This window comes from Mustela nigripes, chromosome 5, assembly GCF_022355385.1.
Source record: "Mustela nigripes isolate SB6536 chromosome 5, MUSNIG.SB6536, whole genome shotgun sequence".
NCBI classification, from domain to species: domain Eukaryota; kingdom Metazoa; phylum Chordata; class Mammalia; order Carnivora; family Mustelidae; genus Mustela; species Mustela nigripes.
The window spans coordinates 100779721-100790896 of record NC_081561.1 but is presented as its reverse complement, the minus strand read 5'-3'; positions in this window follow the sequence as shown (position 1 = coordinate 100790896).

Sequence of the window (11176 nt, the reverse complement as noted above, 5' to 3'; positions counted from 1 at the left end):
GATGCATGCATTCTTTTTTCACATTTAGGTCTTTCATCTATTTGAGTCTATTTTTGTGTATGCTGTAAGGAAATGGTCCAGTTTCATTCTTCTGGATGTAGCTGTCCAATTTTCCCAACACCATTTTTGAAGAGAACATCTTTTTCCATTAGATATTCTTTCCTGCTTTGTTAAACATTAGTTGGCCATAGCATTGAGGGTCCATTTCTAGGTTCTCTATTCTGTTCCACTGCTCTATGTGTCTGTTTTTGTGCCATTACTATACTGTTTTGATGGTTATAGCCCTGTAATAGAGCTTGAAGTCTGGAATTGTGATGCCACAAGCTTTGGTTTTCTTTTTCAACATTCCTTTGGATACTCAGGATCTTTTCTGATTCCATACAAATTTTAGGATTATTTGGTCAGCTCTGTGAAAAAAGTCGATGGTATTTTGATCGGGATTGGACTGAATGTACAGATTGCTCTAGGTAGCATAGACATTTTCACAATATTTGTTCTTTCAATCCATGAGCAGGAACATTTTTCCATTTCTTTGTGTCTTCCTCAATTCCTTTCCTAGGTGTTCTATGGTTTTCAGAGTACAGACCCTTTGCCTCTTTGGTTAGGTTTATTTAGGTATGTTATGGTTTTTGGTGAAACTGTAAATGGGATTGACTCCATAATTTCTCTTTTTTCTGTATCGTTGTCTGTGTATAGAAATGCAACTGATTTCTGTGTATTCGTTTTACATCCTGTCACTTTACTGAATTCCTGTATGAGTTCTAGCTATTTTAGGGTGGAATCTTTTGGGTTTTCCACATTGAGTATCCTGTAATCTGCAAATAGTGAGAGTTCAACTTCTTTGCTGATTCAGATGTCTTTTATTTCTTTTTGTTGTCTGATTGCTGAAGCTAGGACTTCTAGTACTATGTTGAATAGCAGTGCTGATAGTGGACATCCCTGCCATGCTCCTGACCTTAGGGGAGAAGCTCTCAGTTTTTCCTCACTGAGAATGAGATTCACTGTGGGCTTTTTCATATATGGCTGTTATGATATTGAAGTATATTCCCTCTATTCCTACACTGGGAAGAAAGGATGCTATACTTTGTCAAATGCTTTTTCTGCATCTATTCAGAGGATCAGATGGTTCTTGTATTTTCTTTTATTAATTTAGTATATCACACTGATTGATTCAAGTATGTTAAATCATGCTTGCAACCCTGGAATAAATCCCACTTGGTTGTGGTGAATAATTCTTTTAATGTACTGTCAGATCCTATTGGCTAGTGTTTTAATGAGAAATTTTGCATCCATATTCATCAGGGATATTGGTTTGTAATTCTCATTTTTGGTGGGGGTTTTTGGTTTTAGGATCAAGGTAATGTTGGCCTCATAGAAAGAGTTTGGAAAATATCCTTCCATTTTTATTTTTTGAAACAGCTTCAGAAGAATAGGTATTAACTCATCTTTAAATGTCTGGTAGAATCCACTGGTGAATCCATTTGGCCCTGGCCTTTTGTTTGTTGTGAGTTTTTTGATTACTGCTTCAATTTCTTGGCTGGTTATGGATCTGTTCATGTTTTCTCTTTCTTCTTATTTCAGTTTTGATAGATTGTATGTCTCCAGGAATGCATCCATTTCTTCCAGATTGCCCAATTTGTTGGCATATAGTTGCTCATAATATGTTTTTATAATTGTATTTCTTCAGTGTTGGTTGTGATCTCTCCTCTTTCATTCATAATTTTATCTATTTGGGACCTTTCTCTTTTCTTTTTGGTAAATCTGGCCAGGGGCTTATCAATCTTATTAATTCTTTCAAAGAACCAGCTCTTAGTTTCATTGATCTGTTCTACTGCTCTTTTGGTTTCCAGGTCATTGGTTTCTGCTCTAATCTTTATTACTTCTTTTCTCCTGCTGGGTTTAGGCTTTATTTGTTGTTCTTTCTCTAGGTCTTTTAGGTGTAGAGTTAGGTTGTGTATTTGAGAACTTTCTTCCTTTCTTGATTCTTGAGAAAGGTTTGTATTGCTATATACGTCCCTCTTAAATACCACCTTTGCTGCATCCCAAAGGTTTTGAAATTTGTTTTTTCATTCCATTTATTTCCATGAATTTTTAAAATTCTTCTTTAATTTCCTGGTTGACCCATTCATTCCTTAATAGAATGCTCTTTCGCCTCCTATGTATTTCAGTTCTTTCCAAATTTCCTCTTGTGATTGAGTTCTAGGTTCAAAGCATTGTGGTCTAAAAATATGCAGGGAATGATCCCAATCTTTTGATACCAGTTGGAACCTGATTTGTAATCCAAAATATGATCTATTCTAGAGAAGGTTCCATGTGCACTTGAGAAGAATGTGTATTCTGTTGCTATATGATGGAATGTTCTGAATATTTCTGTGAAGTCCATCTGGTCCAATGTGTCATTCAAAGTCCTTGTTTCCTTGTTGATGTTCTGCTTAGATGAACTGTCCATTGCAGAAAGTGGGGTGTTAAAGTCCCCTACTATTATTGTATTATTATCAATGTGTTTTTAATTTTAGTATTAATTGGCTTATATAACTGGCTATTCCCAGGTTAGGGTCATCAATATTTACAATTGTTAGATCTTCTTGTTGGATAGATCCTTTAATCATGAAATAGTGTCCTTCCTCATCTCTTAATACAGACTTTGGTTTAGAATCTAATTTGCCTGATAAGAGGATTGCCACCCCAGCTTTCTTTTGATGTCCATTACCTTGATAAATGGTTTTCCACCTCCTTGCCTTAAATCTTGAAGTGTCTTTGGGTATGAAGAGTCTCTTGCAGAAAGCATATTGATGTGTCCTATTGTTCTATTCAATCTGATAACTTACATCTTTTGATTGGGGCATTTAGCCCTTTTACATTTAGAATATCTACTGAAAGATATGAATTTAGTGCTGCTGTATTACCTGTAAAGTGACTGTTTCAGTATATATTGTCTCTGTTCCTTTCTGGTCTATGTTACTTTTGGGCTCTCTCTTCGCTAAGAGGATCCCTTTTTTTATTTCTTATAGGGCTGGTTTGGTGATCACAACTTTAAGTTCTGTTTCTCCTAGAAGCTTTTTATCACTCCTTCTATTTTGAATGACATCCTAGCTGAATAAAGTATTCTTGGCTGTGTATTTTTCTCATTTAGCACCTTGAGTATATCATGCCAGTCTTTTCTGGCCTGCTAGATCTCTTTGGATAGGTCTGCTGCCAATCTAATGTTTCTACTTTTGTTGGTTACAGACCTCTTGTCCCCAGCTGCTTTCAGGATTTCCTCTTTGTCTCTGAGATTTGTAAGTTTCACTATTATATGTAGAGATGTTGACCTATTTTTATTGATTTTTGAGAGGGGTTCTCTGTACCTCCTGGACTTGGATGCCTGTTTCTCTCCCAGGATTAGGGAAGCTCTCTGCTATAATTTGCTGCAATATACCTTCTGCCCCTCTTTCTCTTTCCTCTTTTTCTGGGATCCCAATTATTCTAATTTGTTTCACTTTATGGTGTCACTTATCTTTTAAATTCTCCCCTCATGATCCAGTAGTTGTTTCTCTCTTTTTCTCAGCTTCTTTATTCTCCATTATTTAGTCTTCTATGTCACTAATTCTCTCTTCACTCATTTATTCTAGCAGTTAGAGCTTCCATTTTTTACTGCATCTCATTAATAACCTTTTTGATTTTGACCTTAGTCAAATTCATTTTAGATGAATTTTAGTTCTTTCATTTCTTTAGAAAGGTTAGATTTTAGTTCTTTCATTTCTTTGGAAAGGGATTTTTTAGTGTCTTCTATGCTTTTTTCATGCCTGGCTAGTATCTTTATAATTGTTATTCTGCACTCTAATGCTGACATCTTATTATGTCCATAATTGTTAGGTCCCTGGAAGTCAGTCTGTCCTCTTGTTCTCCTTTTTGAGGTGAGTTTTTCTGTCTTGTCATTCTGTCCAGAAAAGAAAAGATACAGAAGAGAACAAAATACTAAAATGGCAACAATGATTCCAGAGAAATGTGCACTAGCCAATCAGAAGAGACCAGAAAGCAAAAATAAATAAATAAATAAATAAATAATAAAAATTGTTAAAAAAAGAAAGAAAAGGGGAGTATTCAGACAGGTGAACTGAATAGAGCAATACACTAGATCCTGTGTGTATTTTGGTCCCTTTGTTAGAAAACTAGATCCCCAAATTGTAAAGTAAGAAAAACATATATGTACAAAAATAAAATTAAATATGATGAAGGAATGGAATGTAACTGTAAAAGTGAAAATTAAAAGACAAGAAAAAACAGGAGAGAAAAACAACAATAAGAGATAAAAACAGACAGGTGAACAGAACAAAATAATACATTGTATCCTGTGTGTATTTTGGTTGGCTTGTTAGAAGAAAATACACCGCAAAATTATAAATAAAGAAAAACTTCTATATACAAAAATAAAATTAAATACATTGCAATGATAGAATGTAATTGTAGAGGTGAAAATTAAAAAAGACTTTACAAAACAAAACCCGAAGAAAAAAGGAAGAAAGAAGAAAAAGCAAATATGATGAAACAGATGAATTGAACAGAACCATATACTAGATTTTGGGTATATTTTCATCTGTTAGAAGAAACTGCATCCCAAAATTATAGAGAAAGAAAATTTATATGAGTGTATATATACACTCATATATATATTTATATAAATATATATATAAAATATAAATATATATATAATATATATAAATATATATTTATATATAAATATATAATATATATAATATAATATAAATATATTTATAAATATAAATAATATAAATATATATTTATATAAATAAATATATATTTATATAAATTTTTATATATATTTATATACATATAAATATATATATATATTTTAGTTTAGTTTAGTTTTTATTTGGTTTTTATTTAGTTTAGTTTATTTAGTCTATTTAATTTATATACATATAAATTAAATACAATTTATATACATATAAATTAAATACAATGAAGAGATCGAAAGTTACTGCAAAAATAAAAATTAAAAAAGATTTAAAAAATAGTTATAAAATAGGAAATTGGTTGAAAGTAAAGAAAAACAAATTAAAAAATTAAAGTTGAAAGACTAAAGAATCTTGGTCAAAAAGTCATGGATTCTGTATGTGCTGTGTTACCCACCACTGGACTTTTGCAGCTCTCATTGATCAGTAAACTTGGTCTTGGCTGGATGTCCTTGCTGATCTTCTGGGGGAGGGGCTTGTTGCTTTGATTCTCAAGTGTATTCCCCAATGGAATTATCAGGGAGCCAGGCTATGTAATCTGCTTAGGTTTGCCCTCTGTGATCTTTTTTCCGTGAAGGCTTACCACACAGCTTTAGAGGATGAGAATAAATATGGTGGCCTCTCAATCTCTAGCCCCAGAGTCAAAACCTCAGGGCCCCACTCCTCAGTGTGCCCTCAGAGAAAAGCAGTCTGTCGCTTCTGTCTCCTTGGTCTCTGTCCACACTCCATGCTCACCTGACCTGTGACTTAGAGTTTCTATCACCTGTTTAGACCCCGTTTAGAGTGCGCTCATACACTGCTCCTCCAGGGAGAGATAGGAGAGTCTTGTGGTTCTGCTGCTTGTTGGGTCCTTGCTCAGAGAGCAGTTGCCTGACTGTGCCATGGTTTGCAGTTTATGGCAACCTCAAGCTAAGGGTTCTCTCCTGAGCTTGCTGATTGGAGGTGGATTCCCCACTCTGATATCTGGGAGCTCTGCCACACTCAGGCACCCCTGTCTTCCTGTGATCCCAAGGATCTTGAGCCCACATTGTTCAAGCAAGTGTTCTGATCCCACTTAGTCACCTGAGCAATTTCCTCACCAGAGCAGACTTCTAAAAGTTCAGATTGTACTCCCTGCTGCTATATAACTTTCTGGTAGCTGGCTTACAGAGGGTCCCTCCCCCCTGTAGTTTATCTTCCCGTATATCACCTAGGATTCACTTCTTAGATCTCTGGTTGAGTTCAGAGTTGTTCAAGGTATGTGCAAACCACCACTTAGCAATAGTAGAAATAATTTCTCCCATATATCCATTGTTTGATTTCAACCATCTTATTATGAGCCTGATGTCTTACAGATTGTATTAATCAATTTAAATCTTAATGAAAACAAAGACATAGGATTGCATCAATGTTTATTTAGATGCCAGGGACCCAGAGCTCCCTTTTTCTCTTTGTCCCTATCTTCTGCTATATGCCTTGCATCCTCCATTTTTTGTTTTGTATCCATACTTGCCCTAATCACCTACTTATGTGATTTCCATAAACCCACTCCGCAGAAATCAAAGGGAAATGAGGAGTAATTATGTCCCACTCCTACTCAAAATTGCTTTCATTTTTTTCTTAAGTATTTTTTTAGTGCCTACTCTGTTCTGGGCCCTATTCTAGGTGTTAGGCATACAGCAGAGAATGAAACAGAGATGAACTCCCCCCCTTGTGGTGATTACATTCTAGAAGGCAGGGATATGTTACATCCTGTAGAATTATAGTCATGGGCTCCACACAAACTGGCAAACACTAGCAGGATAAAATGTGTAATGCTGCCAAGTTAAACATATCATCAAAACTCCTGGCTGTCTTCTAACAAATTACTCAGTAATTAGAATTACTTTGGTCTACAGATCAGTGGATATTTAGTAATGATAATAATAATCACATAAAGGAACAAATAAATATTAAAATTCAATTCTTAGCATTTGAAAACAACATCACTGTCTTAGAGTAATGGTTAAATAAATTATGACATATCTGTAAAGTGGAAATATGAGACTATCATAAGTGATACTAATGAAGACTTTTTAAGATAGATGAAAAAATTGTTACTATTAAGCAAAAAATCATGTTACAAAATTATGTATATATTTTGACTCTATGTTAATGGGGCAGCCTCAACTCAGTGGGTTATTAATAAAAAATAGTATCACTCTTCCCCATCACTGTTTTCAACTATGTTCTACTGAAGTCCAGATTAACATCTTTGATGAGTTGGACTCCAAACACATGAAGTGTGCCTCCCTTGGGATAATACTCAGTTTATCTAGCTCCTTTTAGTTGTGAGGAAGAGAGGGCAAAGTAGACTTCCCTCAGTTTGACTAGGAGTTCATCCTCTCAGCTTCCTCTCTGGGTTGTACATCTACCGCCCAGCCACCTCCTAGGCAGCCCTGTGCTCTTCTGCCTCTCCTCTCACTTGTCACTCCTTTATATGGAATCATGAAACTCGGACATCTTTGCCATGGCCTTCAAGGTCATGAAGAACCAGACTGGGGCCAGGAGCCCTCATTTTCTCAGCTATACTGCATCTTTAAACGTTATTTGCAGTAGTTTTTTTTGACTCCTATCTTTGGACATTTCTAGAGTAAGAATGGAGATGCCACCATGAACAATGGAAAACTCTCTTAAGAACTGTTTTAAATGCTTTACTCCAATGGCAGCACAAAGTTCCAAAGAAGCTGCAACAAAGAAGCAGATACAAGTCAGGAATCTAGATGCTAGTCTCTTCTTCTTCATGGCACCTTATGATTCTCTATGAATTCTTCCTTTGGACTTCCTCCCCCCACCCCCACCCACTAGGCCATTCTGTTGGTGAGGTGAAGGTGAAAAGAAGAGTTTTCTAGGGGTGTGTTAGACAATAGGAAGGTTAGTTCTACACTTTTTAGTAAGATTTGGTCGATTTTGAGTCCTAATTATTTATGGCTTTTAAGAGCATCACCTAAGCTTCAAACAGTTTTAGGGCAACAAGAAAAACTCCAAGTAAGATTCCATTTGGCAGGAAGGGGGTGGGAGAGACTAAAGACACTTTCAAATTTAGCGATTTTTTACTTCATTATTTTTATAATTTAATTTGTATTATCTGAATATCTTAATTCACTCAACTGTTATGATTTCCCTAAATATCTTGGATTGTATCATGTTGTTAGAGTCTACTTGGCTTCTGTTCCCATTTAATTTTGTTGTCATAAACCAGATCAAAACACACAAAATTGCTACCCTGTTCTCCCTACCTTGCACTGATTCCAGAAGCCATGACCTTGACCTCACCTCTTTTCCATCATTAAAAGCAGGGAATTGATCACTATGCCCTTGAAGAGAAGAAACAGAGTTCGGTGATATCAAACAGGCCAAGTGGGATCATGCTTCCTGTGGTCTGATTTCTTACCCTAGTCTACATAGCCAGGTCCCTTGCTCTTGTGTCAGGATCCAATATAGTGAATCACTAGGTTATTGATACTCAACCACAGCCTAGACTTGTCAAAGATCCCTTGTTGCATCTGAGTTTTCAAAGAGGACATCCTGTGCATCAGCTTCATTAAACTCTAATGGCAGAGTGTGACCTGTGACCCACCACTAGTTTCTGCCTAGGTCAATTCACTAAGATTTCTTTCAGTAAGAATAACGACAGCTATAAATTGCAATAGTTTAAGCTTGTGGTAAAACACACATAAAAATGCAGAAAAGCTACTGTTTTAATGATACATTTCAGTGGTATTAAGTATATTCCAAGTATGTATAACCAGCACTACTCTCCATTTCTAGAATTTTTTTAACATCTCAAACAAAATTTCTGTAACCATTAGATGGTAACTTCCATTCCCTCCTCTCCCCAGCTCCTGGTTGCCTCAACTTTCTGTCTCTAGGAGACTGGATATCCTAGATGTTTTATATAATATTAATGTTTTTCTCAAGGCTAATCACCTCTGGTTACACTGAACGTTGTGTGTCCAGACTTCTGAAGCAGGAAGATGAGAGGTTATAGCTAACTTAAGAAAAGTGTCTGAATGCATGTTTGCCTTCGTCCCCCAGAAAGAGAGGCAGGATCTTGGCTGTTAATACAGCATAACTGTAGACAACTGAATTTCCTTGCTATTTGTTTGTTTTGATTGATCATTTTTTAGTAGAAAGGAACTTTATATCACTAGAAAGTCAATGTTATTTATAAATGGAAGACACTATAAAAATTGTTAGAGTTTAAACATAGTTCTTACATTTCAGCTAGAAACTACTGCATGCAGTTTGCATGCAAAAAGCAATTCTCGTTTTTTCATAAAAAAAGGATTAACAAGTATTAGCAAGGTGCTAAAGACTACCAACAGATTGAGATGTTTTCTGAATTTAAAAAAATTCAAAGCCAGTTACTTAATACTGTATCAATAGATCACTAAAGTGATTTCAAGTACCGCTAGTGTTAAGTGATCAACATTTTGGACAACACCACTTAGTAAATGTTTATAGCTTTTGTTATGTTTCCCTTGTGTTATGTAAGCCCTCTACACTTTACTCAGCCTAATAAAAATTCCTTATAAGTGTGTAGGGAGAAGGAACTTCAAATTATATCTTTTATAATTTCTTTTCCTTTGGAATCATATTTCTAAAATTGTTTTCCTATTGGCTTAATTATCAAGAAAAAATTTTCAGGTGCTGAGATCACAGAAGATTATTTAAATTTACCAAGGCATAAAAGGTTAAAAAAAAAAAAAAAAGCAAAGAAAGAGAAGGCATGTTAATTCCTCTTTAATAATTCAAGATTTCAGTGATCTGAAAGTATTGGGGGGAAAAAAATCACCTGAGTAATAAAGCATGCATCATTTGAATGGATTAAAGTTCAAATCACTGCAAAGCAGCTTATTTTTCATCCATCACCATGGATACGAAAGGACAGCTGAAGTGCAGGCATCTGACATCACAAGCATGCCCAAACAGGCCCAGGAGGAGAGCTGCTGCTTGCAATGCCAGCGCCACAAAGGACAGAAGAAAAGCAGTGAAGGGCGGGGAGAGAGAGGCAGAGGGAGAGGGTCATTGTTAAGGCGATGAATCAGAAGTTCAGTTGGGAGGATTAAATGCGGGGAGGTTCAAGGCCATCCAAGAAGCTTGGAGACTGGCAGTTGTTTACACCGACCTTTTAATACCTTCTTAGCCAGAAATAGAACCAGAGGGGACTGAGAGAGAAGGTATATCAGATAATTCGCTACTCAAACGGCAGTTTCGATAATTTCTTTTAGGTTTTTTTTCTGTTATGGATTAATTTAACTAATGTTCTTTGAGCTGCCTGGCTCACTAAATACTAAAAACCAATCCCCAAAGTGACGGAAGACTCCAAATAACAGCTTGAAAGACAATGGAACCCGTACCCACAGGACAATAGAAAGTGGTAAATACGGAGAAAAATGGCTATTTTTGGTACTAAGTCCTTTTTTCATAAACAGACACTTTTAAAAAAAATTTTAAATTTTTTATTAACTTAAAATTGTGTTTCCTATCAAAAGACGTGCGTCTATTCCCAGGTTGCTGTTTAGGGTATAAAGACTTGGGCCCAGGAACCCTGGATACCAGTGTACTGGGAAAAGGCTTTAACAGCAAGTTCTCTGGGGAAAACCCTGATTTGTAGCATTTACTGATGTCTGTGGTGTCAGTATTCTCCCCATGGCTGATTTCCAGCCACCAATATGATGTCAGCTGGCTTACAAAATTTCTGAAGATCTAATAATGGGCCCTTGTGAGCCAGTTGCCAGCTAGCTCTAGCATATCAATGACTTGGGTTCTGGGTCAGTTCTGCCAGGAGGTTGGGGTGAGATTTTGAACACCTCTCTGGGCCTCTGTTTCCCCATCAGATGAAAGGGTTGGAGCTAGGGTTAAACTCTAGCTGTTCAAAGTCTCCACGAGTTTGCCCTGGCGGTTGGAAGGAGGATTCTTGGGGCTTCTTTTGGGAAACGGTATTTGAGCGATGCTCCTCCATTAGGGTCGTACCTCCTCACATCCTCTTCAAATTTGCGGACCCATGCTGACTCTCTTGGAGAGGATTTTAGATTTCTATGTCAGGTACTGTTCGAAGAGAAGCTTCAAAAGCCATTTGAATAATTGATCTCAAAGTGTAGCTTCCATTTATGAAAATCAATCCTATGAAACTTAAAATCGTGAGTCAAACACCAACATAAGGATGTCTGTGGATAGTACTGGACTGACTTTCTTGGTTAAGTGTTAAACAAAAGGCTGGTTGAAAGAGTCAACCATGCCTGAGTGGAATTATATGCATGGGATCATAGACTTTTTACAGTAAGTATCTTAGAGAAGACTTCTTCCAAGTGTTTTCAAATGTACGCAAAGTGTTCATCAGAACCCCCTCAGAAAAATGCCTCTGTGTGTACGCATGTGTGTGTACAAACAGGGGTGTGCACTAACATGGTAATCCA